Source organism: Vulpes vulpes, chromosome 4 (genome assembly GCF_048418805.1).
Source record: "Vulpes vulpes isolate BD-2025 chromosome 4, VulVul3, whole genome shotgun sequence".
In the NCBI taxonomy this organism is placed as follows: Eukaryota; Metazoa; Chordata; class Mammalia; order Carnivora; family Canidae; genus Vulpes; species Vulpes vulpes.
This window is the reverse complement of record NC_132783.1, coordinates 83750663-83775545: the sequence shown is the minus strand read 5'-3', so window position 1 is coordinate 83775545 and position 24883 is coordinate 83750663. Positions and strand designations below refer to the sequence as shown.

General features: G+C 38.3%; 1 protein-coding gene and 1 pseudogene across 3 annotated transcripts in view; one reads left to right on the top strand and one right to left on the bottom strand.

The window, feature by feature from the left end:
- LOC112927742 (small ribosomal subunit protein eS27-like) overlaps positions 1 to 3273 on the bottom strand; it is a 32268-nt pseudogene extending 28995 nt beyond the window's left edge.
- Positions 1 to 24883, top strand: part of USP54 (ubiquitin specific peptidase 54) — a 124351-nt gene that overhangs the window by 28964 nt on the left and 70504 nt on the right. The window contains exon 1 of one of the 3 annotated variants that reach the window (XM_026004649.2): positions 16812 to 16851. The exons of the other annotated variants lie outside the window; for them this stretch is intronic. The gene's annotated coding sequence lies outside the window, so the exon portion shown is untranslated. Of the gene's footprint in view, positions 1 to 16811; positions 16852 to 24883 lie in introns of those variants that run through there. 3 annotated transcript variants of the gene reach the window in all.

Here is a 24883-nt window from a genome sequence, read left to right as displayed (position 1 = left end):
GTATTTGGTGAGAATTAAGTTTTTTTCTTTTGGACATGTTAGATTTGAGATACCTAGTAGACAACCAAGTGGTAATGTTTAATAATAGGAAGTGGAATGTATAAGTCTGGACCTCAAGGGAAGAGAATGGGTCTGGAGATAACAAGTATGTTTATGTCAGTAAATATTCATCTACAGCACAATTTTTTCATGGTTGAATCATGCTCCTGTCAGCAAGCCTTCTTGCTCAACTATAGACCCCAAAAGTAAAAACCAGAAAGAGGGATCCCTGGGTGGCTCAGCGGTTTAGCGCCTGCCTTTGGCCCAGGGCATGATCCTGGAGTCTCAGGATCGAGTCCCACATCAGGCTCCTTGCATGGAGCCTGCTTCTCCCTCTGCCTGTGTCTCTGCCTCTCTCTCTCATTCATGAATAAGTAAGTAAAATCTTAAAAAAAAAAAAAAAAAAAAAAAAAACCCAGAAAGAGACAAGACCACTTAACTCATATTCTAACTAAAACCCATAATGTTGGTTTCTTATAGCACTTTCCTTAATGCATGGACAGAGACATTTGCAATGACTGGAACCTTTCAACTGCCAGACCAGAAAAGCCCTGATAGCAACAGAATGCCTAGAAGACAACATCCCACCACATCCCCTTCCCTGCCCATGATCACTGCTGAACACATACTGACCCCCATCCATGATTATGTGCTCTCTTGTGCTACCTCCCTGAACCTCTCGCTGTAGAGCCCCAGGTGTCCATCTTGCTGGCAGAGGTCAGTTGGTAAGGCTTGAGGCTGCTGCCTCCCCTAGCTGCTAGCATCTGAAGTAAATCTCTCACTTTCTCTTTTCCAAACCCTCGTCTCTTGAGTTACTGGCTTCTCTTGGGATGAGTTTATCCAAGTTTGTTCAGCAACAGTGTTGGCAAACCCATTGAAAACTGTGCTTTCAATATGTCCAGCCTGCTTGGGGTTCCTCACATTGGAGCATTTGGCCACAGTGGCACTCTAGAGCTTACCTGTTTATTCCCTGAATTAGTAACTATGACAGATTATTCTGTAACATTCTATTTTGTTGATATGCGTTGTATTTTGTGATGAATAATCTTGTAAATCCATATTTTAAACTAATTCCTGTAGGGTATTTGCAATGTAGTTTTGACGTTAATGAGAACTAGCTCAATTTGCACAAGTTAAGGGCCTTGTCCTTCACAAGGCTTTCTGTATTTGAGATGCCAACCACAAGTTCGGGAATCTCCAGGGCATTTGTATTTCTGACCGGATTCAGGAGTTCTGAGCCCCTCAGGTTTGATAATTCACTAGAACAACTTACAGAACTCAGGAAAGTACTATACTTGTGATTACAGTTTTATCGTAGCAAAAGGTTACAAATTTGAACCAGAGAAAGGGGAGGGATACATAGGGCAAGGTCTAGGAGGCTCTCAAAAGCAAAGCTTCTGTGTCCTTAGTATGTATCATCCTCCCAGCACATCGATGTGTACTACCAACCAGAGAAGCTCACCAACTCTGTGTTCAGATTTTTTATTGGGGTTTCATTATGTAGATAGGCGTGATTGAATCACTGGCCATATGATGAACTCTGTCTTCAGCATCTTTCTATTCTCCAGAGGACAGGCTAATATGTAGCTCAGTGCCCCAATCCTTTAGTCACATACATGGTTGGTCTTTCTAGCATGGGCAGCCCCCATCTTGAAACTAGGGGCCCAGTATCAGTTACCGAGTTAGCATAAACCGAGTGCGGCTGGAGGAGCCCGCTTGAATAACACAGACACTCCTATCATTTGGGAAACTACAAAGGTTTAGAGGCATACCTCCCAGGAACCAGGCACAAAGACCAGTCAAATTATTTATTATACAATAGTGTTAAAACACAATTCAGCTATTACTTCCTCTGGAAAGCCTTCCCAAGGGATTTTTGTTCACATCTGTGTTACAGTTTTTCTTTTTCTCTTACTAGATTTTGAAGGTCCCTTGACTTTGTATCTTTAATATTACACTATATCTGGCTTACAGTAGTAGGTAGACTCAGTAAGTATTTAATGAATTAAAATATTTAAGATATAGTTCATGAGGAGATGAGAAGTTCAGTGTAGAATTCTCTTGTTAGAGTTTTATTTATTTATTTTTTTTAATTTATTTATTTTATTTATTTATGATAGGCACACAGTGAGAGAGAGAGAGAGGCAGAGACATGGGCAGAGGGAGAAGCAGGCTCCATGCACCGGGAGCCCGACGTGGGATTCGATCCCGGGTTTCCAGGATCGCGCCCTGGGCCAAAGGCGGGCGCTAAACCGCTGCGCCACCCAGGGATCCCCTCTTGTTAGAGTTTTAAAGTTCAAATAGAGTTAATGGCTTCACTTCATTCCTTCATACTCCATTCATCATCATTTGCTCTCCTTTAATATTTTTATACCTTTTTTATGTGGACATCAAATTTGCAAAAGAAATAAAAAAGGAGATTTTGCTTTTTAAAATAATTTATCAACAGTATTTAAAGAGCAACCTTTTCTAATGCATTTAAAATATGCTAGAATTTGGGATCCCTGAGTGGCTCAGTGGTTTAGCGCCTGCCTTTAGCCCAGGGCGTGATCCTGGAGTCCCGGGATCGAGTCCCATATCAGGCTCCCTGTATAGAGCCTGCTTCTCCCTCTGCCTGTGTCTCTGCCTCTCTCTCTCTCACTGTGTCTCTCATGAATAAATAAATAAAATAAAAAAAATACCAGAATTCTACTTACGCAATTTATAGGGACTACATTATCATACAATGCAAGTATTATCATGCGGAACCTAGAGAATCTGTTTCCTTTTTCTGATCTTAAGGGTGAATAAATTCTAATGTCCTCTAATACGTCCTTTCTGTGCATAGGTACAGAGTACTTAAAAAATGTAATAATAAAAAAATTTAAAAATGTAATAATATTTCCTAAACAAGTTTCTGTATTAAGATTAAATATAAATATATATATTATTTTATCCAAAATGTGTTTATTGGGATAGTTTCCCACTCCTCTTGATTCAGAGTGCTTTTAGTGCTGCTTCCCACCTTGAAGGAGCATCCTTCTGTAAGCCTTGCTTTTCCTCCTGTAGACTGACAAAGGACAGTGGAGAAGCCAACACACAAAACTACTGTTTGTGCATGGCTGAAGATGGTACTGATTTTGTAGCATCCTGGACACCACATCTATGAGGTAGGAATTAGGACTCTGATTCAGGTGCTTCTTGTGGTTACTCCTCCTCCGGGGATGGGTGGAAGAGGTCATTCGTGAGGGGCATGTTCTCATGGGGAGGTCATTACCACTGGAAAGCAAAAAAATATATTTGTAATGTCTTTATAATCTTTAGGCTACCTCTGAGACAGCATTTCACTGGCATGTATCCTTTTTCGAGTAGGAAATACACTAGAAATTATTTGCATGAGATTTATTTTTCCTCTGTTACATAATTTTTCATTTGCATGAGATTTAAAAAAACTCACTACTGGGGGGGATCCCCGGGTGGCTCAGCGGTTTGGCACCTGCCTTCCGCCCAGGGCATGATCCTGGAGTCCTGGGACCGAGTCCCGCGTCAGGCTCCTTGAATGGAGCCTGCTTCTGCCTCTCTGTCTCTGTCTGTCTGTCTCTCTCTTTCTGTGTCTCTCATTAATGAATAAATAAAATCTAAAAAAAACAACAGCAACAACTCACTACTGACTTTAAGTTCCTATCCTTTTCATAAACTTTAAAACAGGTTTTGTGTTTTAGATTTACAGAAAATTGAGATGATAGTACAAAGAGTTATAAATAATTCCTCATCCAGTTTTCATTATCATTAACATCTTAGAGCAGATTTATTGCAGTTAATCAATATTGATGCATTATTATTAACCACTTCAAATTTCCTCAGCTTTTATCTAATGTCTTTTCTTTGTCCCAGGGTCCCATCCAGGATACCACATTAATTTAGTAGTCATGTCTCCTTAGGCTCTGCTTGGCTGTCACAGCTTTTGAGACTTTCCTTGTTTTTGATGACCTTGATAGTTTTGAGGAGTATTAGTCAAGTGTTTTTAGGATGCTCCTTTATTGGAATTTGTCTGATGTTGTTCTTATAATTAGACTGGGGTTGTGGGTTTTTGGGTGCGTTAATCTTAAAAATAAAAGTTTTACCAGCAAACCATTTATTTTACCAGGAAAAGTAGGTTTTTGGGAATAACAGACAATTGCAATTCAGACCCGTGCAAGCTATGGCAAAGCCACAGGCAAATCCCAAAAACAAAGGAGAGGAACATTATTTTATGGAGAAAAAGGAAGTTGGGAGGGGTTGTTTTGAACAAAAATCCATTGGAGAAAAGCAAGAATGTAAGGTGATTTTTCATTGGCTGATTTGCAGAGTTACTAGATTTTTAAAATATGAGATGCAGTGTACATCTTTTTCTGTCGGGACCTGTAGTTGATGATTCTTTTGTTGGATCTGTAATGGGCAGTTTCTCCTGTAACTGATACTGAGTAGTACACCTCCCCCTTCCAGCCTCCCTTTCTAGCATCCAGAATCCATTTTAGTGAGTCCATTTTAGGTGGAAGATCATAGAGATACAGTGCTATTTCTCATCATATCATATCAAGGGTATATATTATCAACATGATTTATCATTGTTATTAATGACCTTCTCTGCTAAAGTTAGTCTCCCCCCCCCCCCCCCCCGCCTTCTTCTGTGCTGTACTTTTTTTTATTTTTTTGAGAGAGAGATTACCCCCCCCCCCCCAAAAAAAAACCCCAGAAAGGAATAAAAGAAATACTGATGGCTGTAATTTGATGGTTTTTATGCTGGGGGGAGGCCAGTGGGTAGCTCATCAACAGTTTCCTTCTGATATACACACACACATACATACACATTTCACTTCTCTTCCCAAACTGTGGAATGGTCATATGTCTAAAGGTTAATTCCACTTAAAAAAAAACAAGATAAGTGCTATAGTACATCATACATAGGACAAAATGTTTTCAGAGTTATTGTAAATAAAGCATTTTCTTTTCTTTTTTTTTAATTTTTATTTATTTATGATAGTCACACACACACAGAGAGAGAGGCAGAGACACAGGCAGAGGGAGAAGCAGGCTCCATGCACCTGGAGCCTGACATGGGACTTGATCCTAGGTCTCCAGGATCGCACCCTGGGCCAAAGGCAGGTGCTAAACCGCTGGGCCACCCAGGGATCCCACATTTGCTTTTCTTAAAATAAAACAAAAAAGAGTGAGAGTGTGGGGGAGGGAGAGAGAGAGAGAGAATCTTTTGTACTTTTTTGTTTTTTAAGAGAGAACAAGAGTTGGGGGGGAGAGAGAGAGAATCTTAAGCAGGCTCCTCATCTAGTGCCGAGCGTGACATGAGGCTTGATCTCATGACCCTGAGATTATAACCTTAGCTGAATCAGAAGTCGGATGCTTAGTTTATTGAACCACCCATGGGTACCCCTCCATACTGTACTTTTTGGAGGGAGGTCTCCATACACTTAAGGAGTGGGCTTTATGGTCCCCATCCTTGCAGGTGGAGTATCTATATAAATTTATCTGGAATTCTTCTGCAAGGGAAATTTGTTCTCTCTTTAATCATATCCTTATTATCAGTATGAACTCATAGATATTTATTTTGTACTTAGGTTATAATCAGATTTGGCTGTTGGGAGCTCATTTGGTTTGTCTCCTGTGTCCCTTTGAGATATCTCTGTCAATTTAGGATTTTTGTTTTGTTTTTAGCATTTCCTTAGTTTCTGACATTGCAAGATGCTCAGGCTCATCGTGTGCATTTCCTGTTCCAGTCCTGAATTTAGCCATTTCTCCAAGAAACCTGGGTTTCTTTTGTTGGGAGCGGTATTAGAAACAAAGATCTTGTCTCTAGATGTGCTTGTTAGAACTGGGGTGTCATTGATTCTAAGCAGTCTTAGCTGACAGAGTAAATATTTGTGTATATGCATATATACATATCTGTAAATATTTCTAGATGTAACATCTGTATTTTTATTAAGCTGAACACAGGTTCAGGGGCACCTGGGTGGCTCAGTTGGTTAAATGTCTTCTGCCCAGGTCATAATCCAGGGTCCTGGGATCAGGTCCCACACTGGGCTCTTTGCTTGGCAGGGAACCTGCTTCTCTCTCTGTGTCTGCCTGCTGCTCCCCCTGCTTGTGTTCTCTCTCTCTCTCTCTCTCTCTGTGTCAAATAAATAAAATCTTTAAAAAAATAAACGCAAGTTCATATTCTTTTTTTTTTCAAAGATTTTATTTATTTACTCATGAGAGACAGAGAGAGAGAGGCAGAGACACAGGCAGAGGGAGAAGCAGGCTCCATGCAGGGAGCCCGATATAGGACTCGATCCTGGGTCTCCAGGATCCCACACTGGGCTGAAGGCAACGCTAAACCGCTGAGCTACCCGGGCTGCCCGCAAGTTCATATTCTAACTCTAACCCGTTACCACATGGATCATTTTAGCCTTTTTTTCCTGCTTATGTGTAATCTCCTATTCCAAAAGTGAGAAACTTTCTACCATCCACCATTCAGTTACCTAACTGTTCAGGTCCAGTAGACACAAAGGTTTCAGAATTGTTAACCTGTACACCTGTGCGAAACTGCTTTATTAGAGTACGGTGCTTGTGTGCAGTTCACTGTGCTTTTAGCTTACAGATTTGGTAATTTCCAAAGCTATGTAGGTCAGTACCTTTATCCACTATCCTCTTCAATGAGATTGTTTCATAATTTTGTATATTTTTATTATGGCAAATTTCAAACGTACAAAAATAAGGAGGACAGTGTAATGAACCACATGTACCCGTTATTAGCTTCATGAAAATTATTAAATACATAGTCGTGTTTTATCTATACTCCTTCCTTACTCCCCCTAGTCAATTTGTGATTATTTTGAAGTAAATCCTGTGGTTACTTTGAAGCAAATCCTATATGTATTTTTTTCCTCTGTAAATATTCCCAAATGAGACTTACATAATTTAACCATTTCCCTATTGACAGTTTTTATTTATTACAGACAGTGCAACTATAAATATTTACTTACATTTATCTTTGTAAACTAGATAAATATCTAGAATTTGGATTGTTGAAACAAAGATATAAATATGTAAAATTGAGAAATACTGCTAAATTTATTTTAATACTACCAAGAGTACATGAGAATTTATTCTCTGTTCCCTCACCTATATTGATTTTATCCAACTTTTAAATATTTGGCGTTCCAAGATCTGAAAAATCATATGTATCTTTCTTTTGCATTTCTCTCTCCTTCTTTAAAAAGGTTTTGTTTATTTATTCGTGAGAGACACAGAAGGAGAGGCAGAGACACAGGCAGAGGGAGAAGCAGGCTCCATGCAGGGAGCCCAATGTGGACTCGACCCCAGGACCCCAGGTTGATGACCTGAGCCAAAGGCATACCTTCAACCACTGACCCACCCACGTGTCCCACATTGCTTTTTTTTTCCCCCCACATTTCTTTAATTATGAATGGATAGGACTTTTTTCCTATCTTCAGTGGTCAACTGTTTTTTTCTTTCTGTGAGCTGTACATTTAAATTCTTTGCTTAAGAAAAGGAAATAAATTGTCACAAAGGTCCAGCTTCCTTTCCTAAACCATTAATACTGTGCTGTCATATCTTCCTTTTTCCTTGTTCCCAATTCAGATCACCAACTGAGGAGTGGTATTTATATTTCTTCAATGAAGGTAAACACTTGCCCATTTTTTTCCTTCTGCCCTCTTTTCACCCGCCAGAGGTTACAGTCAGATTGTTTATCAAACAGATGGTTTTAAGTCAGATTCTGAAGGAGTTCTCTATGGAAATATGCCCAAGAAGCCACAGGAAGGATTTCTATAGACGTGTGGGGGAATGTTTGTAATTGTTTAGCAAAGAGTATGGCACAGTGAGTATCACTTCAGCCTGCTTTGTTCATCTGTTCTGTCTTTCCATACAAACACAAGACATGCACTCTGACTTTTACTGCTGTGCTCTTTTGAAGGCATTTTCAGCCTTTTTCTTTTTTTTGTCAGAGTGAGTTATCTGTCTCCATTTACTTTGGACATAAGTATAATCAATAGTGTTATCGTTGGTTTCTTGATTTAAGGAAATGGCGATTGCATTCTGTCCTGAATGAAATGACAATGTCAGAGTGTAAGAATGTACTGACAGACTGCTTTTCTTTGCTTATGTATTCTTTAACAACAACTGTTCAAAATCTCATGTACGTAGAAGTTGTTTGCCAAGCATTTAAAGCCATCTAGTTTTACCAGGTGGCAGCTGCTGTTGTTTATTGGGACCTAGTTTAAACCACAGACATGAAATAAAGAGTGTCCTTGTTTTTAAAAAGAGAAACTGTGATTTCTTGAAAAACAGCTTTATTGAGATATAATTCACATACCAGACAAGTCTCTCACTTTAAGTGTACAATTCAGTGGTTTTTAATATATTCACTGAGTTGAACAACCATCATCACAATCAATTTTAGAATATTTTTATCACCCTCAAAAGAAATGCTATGCCTATTCTGGACATTTCATACAATTAGAATCATGCAATAGGTGGTCTTTTGTGATTGGCTTTTTCCACTTAGCATACTTTAAGTTATATATATTATACATATTATAGCATATATTGACACTTCATTCTAATGTTAATACTATTCCACTGTATGAATATACCATAATTTATCCATTCATTAGTTGATACATACTTGGGTTGCTTCCACGTTTTGGCTATTAAAAATAAAGCTGTTATGCACATTTGTGTACAAGTTTTTGAATGAACACTTTCACTTCTCTTGGGTATATGATTAGGAGTAGAATTGCTGGGTCATATTGTAATTCTATGTTTAATCTTTTGAGGATCGGCCAGACTGTTTTCTAAGGTAGCTGCTGCACCATTTTACATTACTACCATAAGTGTAGGTTTCAGATTTCTTCATATTCTTGCCAACATTCATTATTATCTATCTTTTTGATTATAGCCATCTTAGTGAGTGTGAAAAGGTATCTAATTGTGATTTTGATTATTTAAAAACATTTATTTCTTTGAGAGAGCATGTCTGCACATGAGTCGGGGGGAAGGGCAGAGGTACGGAGAGGGAGAAAATCTCAAGCAGACTCCCCACTGAGCATGGTGCCCCACACAGGGCACGATCTCATGACCCCTGAGATCATGAACTGACCCAAAACCAAAAGTTGGACTTAACCAACTGAGCCACCCAGATGCCCAGTGATTTTTATTTTGTTTTTATTTAACTTGTGTTTAAAAATTACTATTATTAAAATTTGTTTTAAAAAATACTTTTGAGGGATCCCTGGGTGGCGCAGCGGTTTAGTGCCTGCCTTTGGCCCAGGGCGCGATCCTGGAGACCCGGGATCGAATCCCATGTCAGGCTCCCAGTGCATGGAGCCTGCTTCTCCCTCTGTGTCTCTGTCTCTCTCTCTCTCTATGTGTGACTATCATAAATAAAGAAAAAATAAATAAAAATAAAAAAATACTTTTGAGTATATTTAAAATTATTATTTATTATTAAAAATAGTTTATTCTTTAGAGCAGTTTTAGATTTTTAAAAAAGATTTATTTATTTATTTATTTATTCATGAGAGACACACAGAGAGAGGCAGAGACATAGGCAGAGGGAGGAACAGGCTCCCTGCAGGGAGCCCGATGTGGGACTTGATCCCAGGACCCCAGGATCATGAACTGAGCCAAAGTCAGATATTCAACCACTGAGCCACCCAGCTGCCCCAGAACAGGTTTATTTTATTTTTTTATTTTTTTAAAAGATTTATTTATTCATTCATTCAGAGAGAGCAAAGAGAGAAGCAGAGACACAGGCAGAGGGAGAAGCAGGCTCCCTGCAGGAAGCCCGATGTGGGACTCGATCCTGGGTCTCCAGGATCACACCCCGGGCTGCAGGCGGTGCTAAACCGCTGCGCCACTGGGGCTGCCCCAGAACAGGTTTAGATTTACAAAAAATTTGAGCAGATTGTAGACGGAGTTCCCATGTGGTCCCCGCCCCCCCACATTTTCTCCTATTATTAATATTTTACATTAGTATAGTACATTTGTTGCAGTTAATGAACCAATATTGATATGTTGTTATTAACTGAAGTCCATAGTTTATTCAAATGTCTTCAGTTTTTACCTAATACCTTTTTTGGTTCTAAGTTCCTATCTAAAATTCCACATTACAGGGGTGCCTGTGTGGTACAGCTGATTAAGCATCAGACTCTTGGTTTTGGCTCAGGCTGTAATGTCAGTGTTGTGAGATGGAGTCCTTCATTGGGGTCCATATTTGGTGTGGAGTCTGCCTGGGAGTCTCTCTTACTCTCCATCTCCCCTCCTGTTTGTGCTCTCTCTCTCTCTCTCAATAAATAAATAAACCTTAAAAAAAAATTCCATGTATGTTACTTGTCAGTTCTTGCTGGCTCCTCTTAGCTATAATGGTTTTGCATACTCTGATCGTTTTTGATGATCTTGACAGTTTTGAGGAGTACTGGTTAAGTATTTTGTAGGACGCCCCTCTTTTGGAATTGTTTTGTATTTTTCTCATGATTGGACTGGGGTTGAGGTTTTTGAGTAGAAGATCACAGGGATACAATGTCATTCTCATTGTATCATAACAAGGAATGTATTATTGATGTGATTTATCATTGTTGATACTGAGCTGGCTAATGCACTGACTGTCAGGTTTCTCCACTGTATAGTCACTCCTGCCACTTTCTGTACTCTGCTGTTGAGTAGTTTTTCATGTGCTCATTACCCATTTACATATCTTCTTTGGAGAAATATCTATTCAGATTTTATTTATTTATTTATTTATTTATTTATTTATTTATTTATTCATTCATTCATTCATTCATGAGAGACACACACAGAGAGAGAGGCAGAGACACAGGCAGAGGGAGAAGCAGGGTCCCCGCAGGGAGCCCAATGTGGGACTCGATCCCGGATCCCGGGATCTCGACCTGAGCCGAAGGCAGGCGCCCAACCGCTGAGCCATCCAGGCATCCCTCAGATACTTTTTTTTTTTTTTTTTTTTTTTTTAATTTATTTATGATAGTCACACACAGAGAGAGAGAGAGAGGCAGAGACATAGGCAGAGGGAGAAGCAGGCTCCATGCACCGGGAGCCCGACGTGGGATTCAATCCCGGGTCTCCAGGATCACACCCTGGCCAAAGGCAGGCGCTAAACTGCTGCACCCCCCAGGGATCCCCCTCAGATACTTTTTTAACTGAGGTTTTAAAAGATACCCATTTGTAATTTGGATTGTTTTTATTATTCAGTTGGTAGAATTCTTTATATATTCCAGATACAAGTCCCTTATATATAATTTGCAAATATTTATTCCCATTCTTTGGGTTGTCTTACTAATTTTGATGAAGTCAGATTTATGTATTTTTTTCTTTTGCTGCTTATGTCCTCTTAGAAGACCACCTAATCCAAGGTCATGAAGATATCTGTTTATAGATTCTTCTAAAAGTTTTATAGTTTTAGCTCACTCATTTGGAGATTTGACCCCATTGTGAATTAATTTTTACCTGTAATGTGCAACAGGAGTCCAACTTCATTCTCTTCATTCTCTTCTTCATTCAGTTGCTTCAATGCCATTTGTTAATGAGACTATTCTTTTGCCATTGAGTTGTCCTGGCACAACCATTTGATAATGAAGGTTCAGTTGAACATAGCAAAAAATTTAGCATATACATCTCAACACATTATTAATAACTCTACTCCAAATCAGTTCAACTTTTCTGAAATATGGTAGAAATCTCTGAGGCTTTCACTATTGTTAGAGAAGACCAAAAATAATTCAGGAAACAATATCGCCAAAAATATAAATTACTCTGCTGACAGCTTACCACAGCTGTAGTCTCAATTTGGTTCTTTTTTTCCTTTTCCTTTTATTTGAGTATAGTTGACGCACAATGTTATATTAGTTTCAGGTGTACACTTAGTGATTTGGCAAGTTTTCACAAGTGTAGCTACTGTCTGTCCCATTGCATTATTATTAAATATCATTGACTATATTCCTTTTTTTTTAATTCATGAGAGAGAGAGAGAGAGAGAGAGGCAGAGACAGAGGGAGAAGCAGACTCCATGCAGGGAGCCTGATATGGGACTCAATCTCAGGACCGCGGGATCATGCCTCGAGCTAAAGGCAGATGCTCAATTGCTGAGCCACCCAGGAGTCCTGACTATATTCCTTATGCTATGCCTTTTATTGCTGTGACTTATCTGTTCCATAACTGGAAGCCTCCCTCTTCCCTTCACCCATTTTGCCCCTAGTCCCAGCAGCCATCAGTTCTCTGTATTTATAGATTTGATTCTTTTGTTTATTCATTTTTAAGATTTCACTTATGAATGGAATCACATGGTATTTGTCTTTCTCAGTCTAACATTTCATTTAGTGTAATACTGTCTAGATCCATCCATTTTGTCTCAAATGGCACAATCTCATCCTTTTTAATGGCTGTGTAAGATTCCATTGTAAATATACCACATTTTCCTTATCCATTCATCTACTGATAGACACAGGTTGCTTCCATATATTGGCTATTGTAAAAAATGCTGCAATAACCATAGGGGTGCATATATCTCTTCGAATTAGTCTTTTTGTTTTCTTGGATAAATACCCAATAGTGGAATTAAGATTCTCTCACTCTCCCTCTGCCCCACCCCATCCCTCTCTTTCTCCCCTCTCTAAAAATAAATAAAAGAGAATGACAGATTTATATTTTTTACTGCTTTCTGTGAGACTAGAATTAGGTAATCCTGCAGTGTACTTGAGAGATATTTCACATTCTTACTGCTTTCTAGGAGTTTCAGCCTAATTTACGAAAATTTAAGCCCTGTTCTAGAGATATGTTGGCTAATATTCATAATGATAATGCTATTTGAAGTAATTTTTAGGAGGGTGCAAGATGTAATTGAATATATTAATTTAAACAATGATGATATTGTAACAGCAGAAACCCAAATAAATGGTCTCTGAGAGCATGCAAGTGAGCAGGGGTGGGGAGGGGCAAAGGCAGAAAGAGAATCCCAAGCAGGCTCCACGCCCAGTGTTGACTTGAGCCCACAACTCTGAGATCATGACCCCAGCTGAAATTAAGTCAGACTCTTAACTTACAGAGTCACCCAGGCGCCCCTTTCCTCTTTTTTTTTTTTTTTTTAGAGTCCATTTATATGAGAAATACACGAAAGTTTTCTTGGATGGTTTTACTCAGTAGCCCTGTGCTTAACAGCCAAAGTTTCTCCAAAATGTGTCCTTAGAATAAATTTTTCCCCTTGTTTCTCTTCCTTGTCTGTAATATATGTCTTCTCAGTAATATGTACTTAAGTGAAATCATCAGATATTTAAGGTATATACACTATTTACCAATACTGTGAATAAATCTAATAAAACTAGATACAAATTAGCTGTATAGTTTTTCTTGTTTTCCTTGGACTTTCTATTGTATCCTCCTTTACAATACAGAGACAAAAAGCTAGAATATTTTGGGGGGATTCCTTCTTAACTGAAATCAAGTTGGTATCTTAGTTTCATTTTCTAGAACTCCAGTTTCACAGCTCTGAATTAAGCTCCCCCCCCCCCATTTTTTTTTTCCTGTGAGCATATAGCCTAGGGGTTAAATGCTACTGTTTCTATGGGCTTCCACTTGATACAAAGTAATCTCTACCCTGCTCCTCCCCACCTCAATCCTCCATAGTTTATTTAAAAGTCCACAGACTTCCTCAGTACCCTCTGGAGTGCTAGAATGAAGAGGCTTTTATTTTCCAATTTGGCTCCAACTCTGGAGCCACTCAACTCTTGTCTTTACTGCCAACATCACCATTATCATTAGCATGTCAGAAATACAAATCAACAAAAATGGTTTTGCTTTGGGGTTACTCCAGGAGGGAGTCACCTTGGTTTTTTTTAGAGGAATTCCATTTCTCTTTTATAACTTTAAGAGAAGCAAAATGTTCCTTCATTAAATTGAACATTCTGCTGTATCCTACCTTGCTTGTTAGTAGAGACCAATTATGAAACATTGTGGTATCAGACTAAGTAGGGTCTTTTTAGCCTGGGTTCTTGCTCCCCTCCTCCGTTTCTCTTAATTACTTTATTCAAGTCTTAGAGGTAGTTTCTCCCATATTTTTGTTTCCTGAGGTGTCTGTCTCTTTTTTTTTTTCCCCTCTCTCTTTTTTATTTTATTTATTCATGAGAGAAACAGAGGCAGAGACACAGGCAGAGGGAGAAGCAGGCTCCATGCAGGGAGCCCAATGTGGGGCCAGATCCCAGGACTCCAGGATCATGACCTGAACCAAAGGGAGACACTCAACCGCTGAGCCACCCAGACATCCCCGGTCTTTGTCTCTTATAGTCAAAGGAAGGCTAATGTGTAATACTCCTTGCATAGTACTAGAACAATATGACAAGTTTTGTTGAAGCACAATTTTAAAAAGTACTGTTGTAACCAATCATCTAACTTTCGATTCCTAGGATATTTATTTACTTATAAAGATTTTATTTATTTGAGAGAGAGAAAGAGCATGAGGAAGGGCGTGGTGGGTGTGCAGGGAGAGGGAGAAGCAGGCTCCCCACTGAGCAGGAAACCTGACTCAGGCAGGGGTCTATCCCAGGACTTTGGGATCATGACCTGAGCCAAAGGCAAGTGCTTACTTAACCAGCTGAGCCACCCAGGTGCCCAGGATCCTAGGACATTTTAACGAGACTTCTGAAACCATATATATCACTCTCCCTCTTGACCTAATAGTCATGCTCACAAAAAACTCTTCCACAGGCAGTTTGGCACTTAGGTAGCAGACACCTGTAGTTACTCTATTTTAGGTGGACAGGCAGAGTGGTTGATGCAGAGTTGTCTCTATGTGAGACAGAATCTCCTGTGCAGTCTTGAAAAGGAAATAAGAAATGTCAAAAAATAGGGGCACCTGGGTGGCTCAGTTGGTTTAAGTGTACAACTCTTGATCACAGCTAAGTCTCAATTTCACAGTTGTGACTTCAAGCCCTGCTGGGTGTGGAGCCTACTTAAAAAAAAAGAAGTCAAGAAATAACTTATACAAGGCGGAATATGATTATATAGAAGAGTTTTATATGAATTACTTTCTGAGGGGCTTCAAAAGAGATTACAATCTGTCAGGGTGAGATTTTCCCGTGGATCACCTTCCTTGCCTGGCTATATATGAAAAGTCATTTATGTAGTTACATTGTAACCAGGGTTGAAGATCTGTAACTCTGCTCCAGTATTCTAGTTTTATTTATTAGTCCCACAACGCATGTATAACTCACTGAATGACTTGATTAGAGAGCTTGACCTTGATAATTTGTATATTCTTTCTTTGCAATTAGCACTGATCAATAGAAATCCTAGGTTTCATACTTTAGACTGACATCTCTACCCCCACCTACCATTAGGAGACCCCAGTTAGAATGTTAATGGTTAGCAAAAGAAAAGCAATATTGTATCTTTTTTTTTTTTTTTTTTTTGGACACTTACTGTTGTGAAAGGAGTACTTTAGTATATTTAGTATATTGTTAAAATGTAAGAGCCTAATTAGTTTTGGGCAATGCCTGCAGGTGTTTAATTTTACTAGTAAATCTTTTAAAAAGTCAACTCATTTTCTCTTGCAACCTATAGAAATACAACAGACCTTCATAATTGGTAGGGATTCCGCTGAAGAGTTTTTTTTTTTTTTTTTTTAAAGATTTATTTATTTATTTATCATAGAGAGAGAGAGAGAGGCAGAGACACAGGAGGGAGAAGCAGGCTCCATGCCGGGAGCCCGACACGGGACTCGATCCCGGGACTCCAGGATCGTGCCCTGGGCCAAAGGCAGGCACTAAACCGCTGAGCCACCCAGGGATCCCCTGATGAGTTTTTTTTAAATCAATATTCTTATAAAACAACTCCTTTTAATAAAGTTGTTTTGTAACTGGGTGTAATATGTAGAAGGGTGTGTGTTGGTCTTCTGGGGCCTCTGTGCCCTGCCTGCAAATGTAAGTTCTGGGCTGACTGATCACATGTTTGGGGTCAGAACTCTGTCTGCTGTTTGTTCTTGGTGATATAACTTGGCTTCTTCCCTGAAAGAGGGGTGGAGATCTTTTACTGTCCTTGCCTTTGGTTTTGGGAATCTTTGAGTTGCAAGCATTTTAAAATTGATTCTTGAATTCAGCAGCTCAGTTCATGCGATAATTTTCCTTAAGAGTTTGTGTCTTGTGTAAAGAGGTGTTTTGCTTATTAAAGTGATATAATTTAATTTAAGTCCAGAAAGTCTTGGAATTGTGAATTAGGTAGTCAAACAATGACATTGTTTTGGTTATTCTCTAAAGTAATATGGGCATGTCTTCTAGCGCTCCTTTTCACTGTGGTGCAAGGGACTGTTTTTTAGGGCTGGCCCTCTGGAAGCAGCTGCTATCCTGCAAACCTTATTGTTATACTGCTGACCTTTGTCAGCAGGAATGCCCCTAGAGAAAACAGCCTCCTAATTGTTTTTCTTAAGCCTCTATGAAGTTTATGATATGTCCTTTCAAGTTACTTTTGGTTGCTTTCTTAAGTTTACTTTGTTTACATTTAATTGAAGGCTCCATCTTTTTAGCTTTATCATGAAATGCCAGTTCTGAGTTCCTGGTAGGTGGTAAAAAAGAATTGCCCTTTCCCTGTTACCCTGTTCTGCAGGAAGCCTTTGTGGTTTAGATTCACAGTTTTCCCATTGTTGCTAGCTGCAGTTGTCTCCTCCCTCCCATACCCTTCCCTCCCAGCAACTCTAGCTCTTCCCCTGGCCCTCCTCATTCCTGTATCCCATGCCCCACAAATGCCCTTGGGATTGCTGGAGTTTGAACATGCTGCCTGGTAAGTCTTGTTCTTGTGGCAAAACTGCAAATGGATGGAGGGATTTAGTCTTTGTGTCTAGGTTAGTCTTTGTGAAGTGTTGTTTTTAATAGCAAAGGTTTAAGCTTTGAAATTTAGGTTGTAGGACTCTCAACTTTTAGGAGAGCTTCTGTCATATGACTATTGTTTTTGGTCTTCTTTCCTCTCTGTTTCAATTATTAAGGCTTTGGAAATTTGATTTTTATTATTGGTTTAAAAAACATTCTCATAGATTTTCTTGAGCTCATTAAGATTAAAGCAAGTGTTATAGGCTTAATATTTAAATTTCCTTCAAATGCAAGTATATTTGTGATATTTTTATATTTATTTTCAGTATTAACTTACTGATAAAGTAATAGTAAAAAAAAGTAATAGTGAAGTAGAGATCTATTTTGTGGCTCAGCTGGAAAGAAGCATTTGCTTCTAGAATCAGAATGATTCTTTTTTCCTCTCAGCAGAATGTTTTTGGCAAAATTCACTAAGATTTTAGCAATATGTTCTTAATTCTGGGAAATGGTTTGCTGAGTACTTCAGGATAACAGATGCTTCTGGGAATTACTTTTTGGGGAAGTTAGATTTATTCATTAGCTCCTGGTCCCTTGAGGTATGAGATCTATAATCCCTTTGAAAGTAAAATATTTAATATTTGGTGTTCAGATTGAGTCAAGTATCACTTTGATAATGGACTTTTTATTTCTTTGGATTGTATGTTTTGATATTCAACTAGGAAGCTGTACGTGCGCACACTTTTGGTTTTCCAAAAGTATTGCTAATTACAGTCATTTTTATGTTAGTGTGAGGGAAAACTTGTTTGTGGGATGTTTATTGCTGTTCAGTTGAGCCATTTATTCAAGTGATACCTGGACTGTACAGTAACGATTTCCTGAGTTTCTGTGATGTGGCAGGTGCTAGTTCCTATGCCAAGTACTTTGCATTTAGTTTTAATTCCCAGTTATAACACTGCCACATAGGTAGCATTATCCCTCTAGGAAGCAGATGTGCATAGGTAGAAGGAACATGGGTTTTTCGTTCTTGCAAAATGAGAATAATCTCCATCTGGCAGATTAGTTGTGGGAATTAAAGGATGTATACCATGTGTATGGTGCCTAGCTCAGAGCTGGTGTTCATTAAGTGGTGACTGCTATTATAATTTTATAGCTAAATAACTTGCTAAAAGTCTCTCAGTTTTGAGTGTTAGAGCTAGGATTCAAACTGGCTCAAACCTGGCATCTGGTAGCATATTTTTGAGTATTGTGAAGGCTTTTAGAAATTTCTGTGGATCCCTACCTATTCCTCTGCCTCCTGCCCCCATAGAGGAAAGGTTCTTTATAGATGCCCTTCTTTTCTTGGTATCCTCTGTCACCTTCCCAGTCATGTGCTTGGTCTCTCACACTGGAGTTGCTTGTGCCATTCAGTACCAGTATTCTCCCAGCAGTAATGAGTCAAGCCAGTGCAGTCAGTGGCTTCTCTGCCTATTTTCCTCCTGTTGATAGAGCCATCATGCTTTCATTATTGTTTGTGCCGAAAGAATTTAGGTAGTGATGTGTTTATAATGATTCATAAATAGTGCATAGTTGCAATCAAGCATTTAAATTAAGAAGACTCAAGGATTTAAGAAGTAGGGGGAAAAGATCTCTAGCTCGTAAGTTACTGGGCCAGAGGATAATATAGGGCAACTTCATACAACTCATAGTTTATCGTTTTGCCATTCTGGGGCCTAATATAATTGCTATGGATTCTTTTTCCTTTAATCCCTGTTGTTACTAGGTTGGTGCTATTAGCAATGTGTCTGAGAAAGAACATTGTATTAGCCCTTCTGGCCATAAGGTAGAGTATCTTTATTCCACAGACCTTTTGGAAACAGAATGTGTAATTTAAATGATATGGTATGATTTTGGCAGTAGGTTCAGGGAAGAGACAGAGGAATGATTTATCATACTTATGACTGAGTTAATCTCTAAACTGAAAAATGTGTTTCACAAAGCTTAGATCTTCATTTATTCTTTTATTTAACAAGTATCGAGTATCTGTTCAGTGTAAGGCAGTTTAACTTTCTATATTGTATTCTAATAAAGTACGGATATATTGGTTAAGTACTGATTAATGAAGTTCCTGGAGGGAGGGAATATGTTCCAATTGGTAAGGAGCAGTATATAGACAATTCTTTGGAAAATGGTTTAATATAAATGACTATTCCTTCTTAATAGGGTGTGACTATCATTAGTCTCTATTACTGTAAACTGCCAGCAGAATGGCTTTTTCAAACAGGTTTGCTGAGTGGAAAGGATTACTTGTGTTAGGTAGGACTGGAAAGATGGGAGTGGGAAGGGAATAATATTCCTTATTGAGCAAAATGCTGGGAGTATATACAGAACAAATATCTTTTTGTGTTTTAAGGGGGTTAGTGGTAGATGAGGTTGGAAACTGCATAGGTTAAGATTATACAAGGCTATAATACAAAACTATTTATATATATATATTTATATATAAATATATATTTATTTATATAATAAATACAAAACTTTTGACTGTATTTTGTCACTGAACTTCTATAAGCTAAATAGTGATTGATCAGAGTTTGCTTTTGGCAGTACATATAGACAGGATTAAAAAGGGAAACATAGTTTGGAAGTTATTACGGAGATCTAGGTAAATTGTATTGAGAATGCATTATTTTTAGAATACATTTGCCCTCATTTGATATGGCTTTGGGTTTATGCTATTAATTGCAGTTTAATGTCATAGAATTTCTACATTAAGTTTATGTGTGTGTGTTTGTGTGTGTAAGAGAGAAAGAAGGAAGGAGAGGAGGCATAGGGAATGGCCAATCATAATCATTTTTCTTTAAGTAAACTCTATGTCCAACATGGGGCTCAAACTCATGACCGTGAGATCAAGAGTTGTATGCTCTACAAGCTGAGTCAGTCAAGCATCCCCTCCAGCCATCATAATTGGAACTCTTATTTTGTACCTGTCCCTAAGTATTTTGCATATATGATTTTGTTGAATACTCTCAACAGATCACATTTATTGTAGGTAGTAAATGATCTGAAAGTAATGGAGCAGGTTTGGAATATAGATTCATCTTTTAGAAAATATTTTATTTATTCATTTGAGAGACAGTGAGAATGAGCAGAGAGAGAGGCAGGGGGAGACGGAGAAGCAAACTCCCTGCTAAGCTGGGAGCCCGACATGGGATTCTATCCTAGGACCTGGAGATCATGACCTGAGTGGAAAGCAGATGCTTAACTATCTGAGCCACCTAGGTGCTCTGGAATGGAGATTCATCTTATTCTTTATTATCATCAAGGCATTTATGTCTCACTCACTAATACTAGGTACTAGGCTAATTATACATGTATATATTATCCTCATAACAATCCTATGACTTAGATGTTATTTCTTAATCCCATTTTACTGATGAGGTGGCTGAGACTTCAATAACTGATTCAGTAACTTGGTCATGATGTTGTTAGTTGGCAGAGTCCAGACCTACTTGTCCAGTTCTACCTTGCTAACTGTGGATCCCAAAGTTGTATAATTCACATTGTGTTCTCTGGGAATGGTACTGCTTGGATCTCCACTGTGAGCGTGGTGTTTCCTGAGGTTATGCAATGTAGTTGGCCCTGCAGAGGCTGCACTTGTAACTACTATGTTCTTTTTACTATTATGCTGCCTCCCTCACAAGTCAGTAAATTATCTCTCCAGCTCTGGATCCTTATAAGGATGGACTAAGTAGCCTGCAACCATCATTTCTTAGTTTGTCAGTTATAACAAAGTGAAATGTCTTGTTTTATTTTCTTCCTAACTGGTTTTGGAAAATTTGTTATAAATGACAGTTTTCTAAGTTCTTATAAAAGGAAAAATAAGGCTTTTTATATATTTTTTAAGTCAGCATACAGATCTTGTTGTACATGATGTAATAATTTGAAGCTGCCAAAGTCCAACCCTCAGGAAATTGTTTGAGTTGAGTAACTGTATTCACTGGGGAGTTTGAGATAACCAGCCCATAAATCAACAAATAGTTTAGCCTTTTTTATGGTTGTAGATGCTTATCTCTCTTTATTTCCAAGCTTGAATCAGAAACAAATATTGATTCAATTGATATAATCTCCATTAGAAAAAATCTGCAGTATCTCAAACTAGATATGGACATTTTGGGGGCTCTTTTACTGAAGGAAAGTCAGAATTTATCAGGGTGTTGGAATTGGCTGTTTTGGGTACTTATCCCTTCAAACAAAAAGTTTTTCAGCTTAACTTTCAACAATTCAGTGCCTGTTATATTCAACCTCTGTGTAAAAAGATGCCCATAAGGAATATGTTGTAGTCCATGTATACATATAACTAAAACGAGGAAGGGTAGAATGAATGATCCACATGCGCTGAGAGCACAGAAGAGTGTGAAATGAGGGAAAATGGAAAGGTGGGAGAGGGAGAGAACCTTTTTTTTTTCCTATTTTCTATTTTATTTTTTTAAGATTTGTTTATGTATTCATTTATTTATCTATCATTCATTCATTCATGAGAGACACACAGAGAGAGGAAGAAACATAGGCAGAGGGAGAAGCAGGCTCTCTGAAAAGCAGGCAGAGCCGGATGCAGGACTGGATTCCAGGACCCAAGGATCACAACCTAGCTGAAGGCAGACGCTCAACCACTGAGCCACCCAGGTGTCCCTCTGTCTTCTTTGTCTTCCAACTTTGACATTTTTGGAGAGTATTGATCAGTTATTTTGTCAGATGTTCCTCAGTTTGGATTTTTCTGATGTTTTCTCATGATTGGACTGAGATCATATGGTTTAGTCAGGAATACTACAAATAATGTTGTGTTCTCAGTGTATTATTACTATGGGATTCATGACGTTAATATGTATTATTGCTGGTGATATTGACCATGATCCCTTGGTTAAGGTGGTTTCTGCCAGGCTGCTCTACAGTAAAGTTATCATCTTTTCCTTAGTAGTTAATAATTAAGATTTTGGTCAGGATACTTTGATACTGGGCAGCCCGGGTGGCTCAGCAGTTTAGCACCACCTTTGGCCCAGGACATGATCCTGGAGACCTGGGATCGAGTCCCACGTCAGACTTGCTGCTTGTAGCCTGCTTCTCTCTCTGCCTGTGTCTCTGTCTCTCTCTCGGTGTCTCTCATCAATGAATAAATAAAAATCTTAAAAAAAAAAAGGATACTTTGATACTATCATTTGCAAAAATGTCATGTTCTCTACACATGAAATTAGTAATGTTGACTTAGTGATTCATTGAACTTTATTTATTATGAAATGAATTCCCTTAAGGGACCTAGCCCCTTCTAAGCCACTTACACTTTATGCCTGGTTTCATCAAAGGACTCCCAGGCTCTGCAGCAACAAATCCTTTGTAGTCTTCATTGATCTCAGCCACATTCATGTCACATTCATAATGAAGTCTCCAATGCTAATAACCTGTAGATCTCTGAACCTCATTTATCCGTCCTACTTAGGGTGACAGGCTCTTCCTGGCCCAGTGTTCCTCTAGGCTTCATCTCTCTTTATGCATAAGCCTGTGTCATTTCAGCAAACATTTGAATGACTATTTTGTGTTTTTCAGAAACAGAGGCTAAGAGAAGCTGACTTTGTTGATGAGGAATATAGTAGGGGATAATTAGAGTGGCTTTGGTTATAGCCTGGTTTATTATTTTGGCCTGAGGAAACTGGCAGCATATTTGAGTTACTGGGTATTCTTGTGAAGAAATTGTTCTCTGTATTTCATTAATACAGAGAAATAAATTTTTTTCTAAATTTAATTAGCTTCTACAGCATTACTTCTAATGCTGGCATTCTTGAGCTATGATCTTTTAAATTTAGCCCTGTCATTTTTATTCTGTCAGCTGTGGATCCCTGGTGGAATTATTACAATGGGCTCAAGAATGCAAAATCCAAGTATGCATCAACAGTATAATTTAGCTATTTAGTGCCAGATTTTATACAACAAAAAATATATCGCATGTTGTTTTGGTTAATAAAATATAAATTTGTTAGTATTACTGAATTTATTTATTTTTTTTTAATTTTTTATTTATTTATGATAGTCACAGAGAGAGAGAGAGAGAGAGAGGCAGAGACACAGGCAGAGGGAGAAGCAGGCTCCATGCACCGGGAGCCCGACGTGGGATTCGATCCCGGGTCTCCAGGATCGCGCCCTGGGCCAAAGGCAGGCGCTAAACCGCTGCGCCACCCAGGGATCCCAGTATTACTGAATTTAAAGTAGCTTTTTGAATTATGTATTTTTCAAGTAACATATACTTTACAAATCTAGTTTCTGTAATAGGTTTCAGACTCTATGGGCCCTAATTCAGGGGGTCTTGTTTAAGGAAAACAGTTTTTTTTTTTTTTTTTTTGAAAACAGTTTTTTTAAAGTGAAAATTAGTAGGGTGCCTGAGTGGCTCCGTTGGTTAAGCATCTGCCTTTGGCTTAGATTGTGATCCCAGGGTTCTGAGATCGAGCCCCACATCTGGCTCCTTGCTCAGTGGGGAGCCTGCTTCTTTCTCTCTCTGCTTGCTGTTCCCCCTGCTTGTGCTCTCTCTCTCGATGATTAAATAAGTATATAGAAAATTAAAGGTTAAATAAATACAAGTAGGGGCACCTAGGCGGCTCAGTCGGTTAAGCATCTGCCTTCAGCTCAGGTCATGATCCCAGGGTTAAGCCCCACATTGGGCTCTCTGCTCAGTGAGGAGTTGGCTTCTCTCTCTTCCTCTCTCTCTCTTTCTCTCTCTCTCTCTCTCTCTCTCTCTCTCTCTCAAATAAATATGAATAAAACCTTTAAAACATAAATATAAGTATTTATGTTCAGACATTCTATTTCTTCATGATTTAGTCTTGGTAGGTTGTATATTTCTAGGAATTTATCCAGGTCTTCTAGGTTATCCAATTTGTTGGTTTATATTTTTCGTATATTTTTTTCAGTAGTTTTTTTTTTTAATTTAAAAATACTTTGATTTTTGTCCTCTAAATTTTTATTTAAATTCCATTTAGTTAACATAGAGTAATATTGGTTTCAGGTGTAGAATTTAGTGACTCATCACTTACATAACCCTGCGTTCATCACAACAGGTGCACTCCTTAATCCCCATCACATATTTAACTTATCTACAACCACCCTACTATCCATCCCCTCCCTCAACCTTCAGTTTGTCCCCAATAGTTAAGAGTCTTTACAGTAGTTTTTTTTTTTTTAAGGTTTTATTTTTAAATTATCTCTACACCCAATGTGGGGCTCAAACTAAAAGTTTGAGATTAGAAGCTGCATGATTTACTGACTGAGCCAGCTAGTTGCCCCTTCACAGTAGTTTCTTATGATTCTTAGTATTTTTGTGTTATTGTAACATTTCTTTCATTTCTGATTTTATTTATTAATCCTCTTTCTTTTTTAGTCTAGCTAAAGATTTGTCAATTTTATCTTTAAAAAAATCCAATTCTTCATTTTATCTTTTCTATTCTCCTTCTAGTATATGTTAGTTAACTTGATTATGGGATTTCTTTCACAGTATATACATATGTCAAATCATATACTTTATTATATACTACATTACCATTTTATTTGTCAATTATACCTCAAGAAAGCTGGAAAAATGTATGAACAAACTTATTTGGCTCCTCATAGTCTATTCAGCAATAGTAAAATAAAAGGTCACGATAACTTTTTCAGAGTTGAGAACAGCACAGTAATAAAATTCTTATATGCTTTCTCCTTTTTCCACCTTTGATTGATTACTTCATAGTTTTAGCACTTGGCTGGAAACTAGTAATTGTGGGTAAAAATAATGATAAATTTTCTGTAGAGTTTGTTGTTAAATAGATGCCAAGTAGCCTGCTCTAAGTTTGTTGTAGTCTAGGACTGTTCTTTGTGAAATGCTGTGAGTCCTTTGGTTGCTACTGTGAGAGGCAAAATAGAAAGGAGTACTAGGTAATAGACTATGGAGCAGTTTTAATTTAAATTTGAATAAATCCATACATAGAGCATAGTTGCCATTATTGGGT